The sequence below is a fragment of the Octopus bimaculoides genome, chromosome 12 (genome assembly GCF_046866305.1).
Source record: "Octopus bimaculoides isolate indiv1 chromosome 12, ASM4686630v1, whole genome shotgun sequence".
Classification (NCBI taxonomy): domain Eukaryota; kingdom Metazoa; phylum Mollusca; class Cephalopoda; order Octopoda; family Octopodidae; genus Octopus; species Octopus bimaculoides.
The window spans coordinates 59,963,305-59,969,895 of NC_142939.1; positions in this window are offsets into that span (position 1 = coordinate 59,963,305).

Genomic DNA, 6,591 nt, shown 5'->3' on the forward strand with positions numbered 1-6,591 from the left:
ATAAAGAATGCATTCAAGAGATGTCTGAAGAATTCAATCACTACTACCATCCACAACAAGTCACTTTCAGGGCACGTGATCATTTAACATCCTATTACTATCATGGCACTCCCGCATTCTTCTTCTTCTCCTCCTCCTCCGCCTTCTTCTTCTTCTTCTTCTTCTGCTTCTTCTTCTTCTTCTTCCCTTCACAACGATCTCGAACCCACAAGAGTAAACAAGAGAGGCAGGGATAGGCAGAAACAAGGAAAATGCCTTTTGTATTTGAATACTATGCAAATATTCTTTTAAAAAAATTTTCTTTTAATTCTTCCAAAATCTAATTGTTTTCCTTCAAAAAGTCTCAATGACTGAAACCGGTACTGAAATGTTTTTTATAAAATTATTTTAGCATTTTCTACCTTGACTTTATTTATTTATGCAGTGAGAACACCACATAAGATGTGCAATGAAAATGTACTCCTCAGCTGCATAATGGAAGTTCATTTCAGAAAGTCATTTTGTAAATGTGTGCAAATACAAGAGTAGAAGATGAAGAAAATACTATCTTGATTGATAATTTTTAAGATTCAAGAGAATCAGGTACTTCTAATAGCGCATAGTTCATAACATATAGCAGAAACAGCAGAAAGCAAATGATTTCTTACTTCCATGTCATTTAAATTTACGTATATGAAGGGAACGCTATCAAGTTTTCTTTAAAAAAAAACCGTTAGTACATACAACGTCAAAGTATTTTTTAGAAAGAATCTTATAGAATTTATAAAATTCGACCTTTGACTGTCTTCTTACATTCCTATCGCTCTATATCTCTTCACTATTAGTTTTCTACTAATTTCTTTCTTTCTCCTCCTTCTCTTTCTATAAACTACTTTGACGTTGTATCTACGAAAGGTTTTTTTAAAAAAAGCTTGATAGCGTTCCCTTCATCCTATACGCAGTCATCACTTTCTGTTAAAATATCTTATTGCTGTGTTTGGTTCCTTTCTTTCCCTGAGGAGAAGATTGCATTGTTTTACACCATTTTATTCCTTGTGGAATAATAACAATGTTGTCTCCGAAACATGTTGGAAGTAAAAGAATTTGAATAACACCTGCGTCTAACTCCATTTATTTATTTATTTATCTATATTATACAAAACATTTCACCTAAGCCTGGCGCTTCTACCTTTATAAGTAGGGTGTTACATTCTTGGTACTTGTGTGAATTTTTGTAACACTGGTAACTGTTTATTTTTTCCGTGTTATTTTTAAACAATGAATAAACACACATACATTTATATATATATATATATATATATATATATATATATATATATATATATATATATATATATATATATATATATATATACACGTTCACATACGTAGTCTGATCAATAAGTATCCGAACCGTTACCATAGTTACGAAGCTGAAGCATTCAGAGTGAAGCCGATTGGACAGATTGACATTAAACCCTTTTAAGCATGCGCACTAAGTTTTAACGTTCTAGCTCACTTCCCTTGTTTACAGCAATGCTTGGAAGGAAAGTGTGTAGCGTGTGATCGTCGCATTAACCAAGACAGAGAGTTGAGCAGAGAATCTGCATCAAATTTTTCCCAAAGCTTGGCGATACCTGCTCAGAGGCCTACGCAAACTTTTCAAACAGTTTTAATCGTTCTCGAAATAATCAAGGAGAACTTGTGCAATTGAAACTCGGGTATCTTTTTGGTCAACTAAAGCAGTTTTGGCACCAACTTGGCAGATACGCGTCTCATACCCAAATTTTCAGTGATAATAGACTAAACTGAACCGTAACAAATCTGCTTCTCCTCTGATAACTCACAGATGGTGATTCGACGATTTCCCCTCACAGCTGCACTCACATCTGCGATCTTTTTCTCAGTTCTGCTGGTTGCGTGTCTCCCAGAACATTTGTCACTATTGACGTTTTATCGGCCACCTTGAAAACATCTGAAACATTCTTATACTTGTGTAGGGCTCATACACTCCCCTCCATGCACTTTCGGCAACTATGAATAGACGTCTGAGTAGCTATCACCATGTCAGTTTTCTCTCTCATGGTCAATGCGACGATCACACGCTACGCACCCTCCTTCCAAGTTCTGCTGTAAACAGCGGAAGTGAACTAGAACGTTAAAAATGAGTGCGCATGCACAGCAGACTTCAAGATCAATATTTGGCAAGCGGCTGCACTCTCTCGTATATGTATGCGTGTGTGTATATATAGGAAAACATACATATATACACGCACACTCACACACATGCGCGCACACATATTCATATATACATTCATATCTCCCCCATGTATATGTATGTGTGTATATATATATATATATAACAGTATTAATAAAATAGATGAAATATGTAATAGATCTTATTGGGTACAACACATGTTTCGACCTGTTCTGGGTCTCTTCGAGTACATCAATAAAAGTCTCACTAAAGATTTCCTGAGTCAACTTACGTACTACTATATTTTAATCAAATTCGAGAATGAGTTAAAACAGAAAAATTATTGAAACGCAAAAAATTCAAATATGAACGTGAAAAATATACATTCTAGTTTACAGAAAATGACGTAGTGAGCCTTCGCTGTTGTAACTGTTTAGAAAAAGAAAAGGAAGTAGAAGTTGAAAGGAAGATAATACTTAGACGAAAATTTTTTTGTGTTCGTGCTTAGATGCACATATACATACACAGATACATATATATACATATATATATATATATATATATATATATATACATATATATATATATATATATATATACGCACATCCAAGTATACGTGCATAAACATACAACTAGATACACGCGCGTGTGCACACGTTTGGTCACTGGGATCGATGAAATCGATTATTTCAAGTCCCAAGATTGCTGGTCTTGTGTCAAAATTTGAAACCATTGTCAGGGAGAAGAAAAGATGGCGAGCTGGCAGAAACGTTAGCATAGCGAGGCAATATATATATATATATATATATATATATATATATACAGAGAGAGAGAGAGAGAGAGAGAGAGAGAGAGAGAAAGAGAGAGGCGCAGGTGTGGCTGTGTGGTAAGACGGTTGCTTCCCAACCATGTAGTTCCGGGTTCAGTTCCACTGAAGTTTCTAAATGCTAATGGAGTCAACAACATACATTTCCCTCTGTTAAGAATAAAGTTTCTAAATTCAAAAGAAAATTCAAAGGAGTATATTGGCCCAGCAGTAGAGCGTCCGCCATGTTTACAGGAGTGGGGGTTCGCGCCCCACGTACAGCCTTCATCCTTTCTGTCCAAAGGCTTTTAACTGAATATCCACATCGTATTATATATAAGTACGTTATTTTGATAGAAATTTACTATCAATAGTATTATTATAAATATTAAACTTCAACCATGCAATGACTATGTTTTATGCATATAAAGATTAATTAAACTTATGCATATATATATATATATATATATATATATATGTATATGTATGTATGTATGTATACATATGTGTGTGTGTGTACGTATGAGCATGTATATGTATGTACACCTATATTTATTTATATGGACATATGCATGCAAACATACACACAAAGGAAAAAATACAGTTACATTTATCTGTGTGTGTATATTCGTAAAACTGCTATGAAATATGATATCAGGGCACAGTTGTTTAAATGTTATGAATGAATAGAAACTACTATGAATAGAGATCTGAAAGGAAGAATTAAAAGTGAGATGAATAAACAATTGACGAAGCAGAACAAAGGAAGGAGATAACAATGTAAAGTAACTAAAGACTTAGAGATAATTGAGGAATAGGAGATGGACAATAAGACACCTCCAGCATTCGACATTTATATAGCTACACTTGCCCCCGAGTGGTTTCATTATAAATAGTCTTCATTTATATGTACGCAGTGTTTCGTATGGGACCGAGTGGTTGTGCTCTGTGTATGTGTGTGTGTGTGTGTGTGTGTGCGTGCGTGCGTGTGTGTGTGTGTGTGTGTGTGTGTGTGTGTGTGTGTGTGTGTGTGTGTCTAGACAATTTCATAGTCGAGAAAATGACCGAGAGTATGTGGGAAATTTGTGAATCTATTTGTGTGTAAATAGATAGATAGTTATATATATATATATATATATATATATATATATATATATATATAGATAGATAGGCAGACAGAGAGTCGTGAAATGCTGAGTAATGTGGAGCTGTGGCAAGCTGATTGTAAACAATTTTAACTCAAACATCATTTGTGCTGGGTTCTATTTTCAATTGTTTGTGCAATCACATGCATATATGCGCGCGTGCAAATGTGTGTATACACGTATATATCTATGTATGCATATAATGACAAATATTTTCTCAAGGTATATATGTGTACATACAGATGTTTATTTTAATAAGGTATGTATATGTGTGTGTGACTATGTGTGTATGTATGCATTTATTGTGCTTTTACTTATTAATTTTTCTATATGTGACAGTGGATTTTCATCGATGAGTTCATGAACCTTGGCTCTTTTCCCTAAAACTATATATATATATATATATATATATATATATAATTCACATTCAGATTATTTAGGTACTTAAATTGAGGTATCTTGTTAAGACGAACTAATTTGCACACTCAGACGATATCAGGTGAGTATCAAACTGCGTAGAATTCTTTTCACCAGAAATTCATGCAGTGTATGCAGATGGTACGACTCAACTTAGTAGTGAATAAATCCGCTTTTTTATGTTCAGTCATGTATTTTATATAAAATTACTTTCCATAATACTTCCGAAGTGCAAATCCCAGGGTAGGTGAGTAAAATATAAATGAGTAACAAAGATGTATAAGTTTTGTTGCTATGTAATGCTTTCACGTCTTCATGTTTGCATATAAAATATTTTAAACAAATTCATTGTTTATTGAATAAAATCCAAATTCTATGTGAAAATATCCAGGAGTTGGTATGCAGCTTACAAATGTGACACATTTATATTTCCATTTCTCGATTAAGAGTGTATGAAAATGTTTAAAAAATGAATGATAGTCTGTTTTATTGGAAATACTAGTTTAGTGTTCAAACAAATTCTATGCCAGATGTGTTTTGAAACTGATTGGCTGAATAAATCAAAAGAGCGAAATAATGAAGATATAAACACACATGTTGGAATATGAAGAGATTACACTGAAGCAAAATAGGCGGGAGATAAAAGTAAACAGAATATGTACACTGAATATAATGTACATGCGTGTTATTGACAATCGGGTGCACAAGATTGGCAAGCTTCCGCTGTTTCCGTGAATCACTGCAGCAATGATACTCGTCCCACTCCGATATATATTGTGTTCTAAACACTTGATGTTTATCTCAGAAAATTCTGCTGTGTAATGCCTTCAAAAGGAACGCATACATTTTGTATGATACACAGGTGACGATTTTGATTTAATGTTGTTTCAATTGTGTACACCGAGTTTTTATACAGATTGACGAACTTCAGCGATATCAGTGAATGTTTTAGTCAGTTTATTATACATATTCAAACAGGAACTTTGTTTAAGCATGTGGCAATAGAGTGTGCAACGTTCACAAACCCTAAGAAAAGCAAAAATCTGTTTGTTATTCGTGTGAATCTCCGCAGCGACGATTATGGTTGTGTAGTTAAGAAGGTCACTTTGGCGGCCACGTGGTTTTGAGTTCAGTCTCATTGCGTGCCACCTTGAGCAAGTTTCTTTTACTACAGCCTGAGGACGACCAATAACTTACGAGGGAAATTGGTCGGCGCACACACACGTACATACACACACACACACACGCATACACACACATGCATATGTGTATGGGTGTGTGCGTCTTTGTGCTTATGTTTGTCCCTCCTCTCACCGTTTGACAACTGGTGTTGGTTTGTTTACATCCCCGTAAATTAATGGGTCGGCGGAAAAATCCGATAGAATAAATGCCAGAGTTGAAAAGTAAGTACTGGGGTCGATTTATTTAAGAAATTCCTCAACAGCAGTGCTCCAGCACGACCGCTGTCCAATGGGTGAAGCAATTAAAGATAAAAGTGATAAGAACATGTATTCTACATGTCCAAAGCAATAACGTTAAACGTCATAAATTTCCACATGTATCGAAACATTGATGCCCGAGTACAGTAAGTACCATCTCCATTGTTACAACTTAGAACGCCGATTCCCTGTTTTTCCATGACGTATAAGTGACCGACACCATGACATTCCCGTCTGAACGGGAAGTCGGTCCGTTACAGTCACAGAGTTACTTATTTACAGTTAAGTAAACTAGGGCAACGTCGAATTAAGTATGTTGCTCAAGAAGGCAACGCATCACCCGGTCCGAGAACAGAGCCATCATCTCGTGGTGGTGAACGCAAAAACCTAACAGCTACACCACGCGCCTTCAACAATGCACGTAAGCGTTCAGAAATACACTTTTATTCATGATTTACCATTAATTGATTATTAAATTTAGAGAGAAGTATCTGTCATTTGTCCTCACTTTTTAAGCTCTCTTCCTGGAGATATATTGCGCTTTACATAAAACAAAACATTGATAAATATGCTCAGCACATTTGAAATACAATCCAGAAAAATGCATGG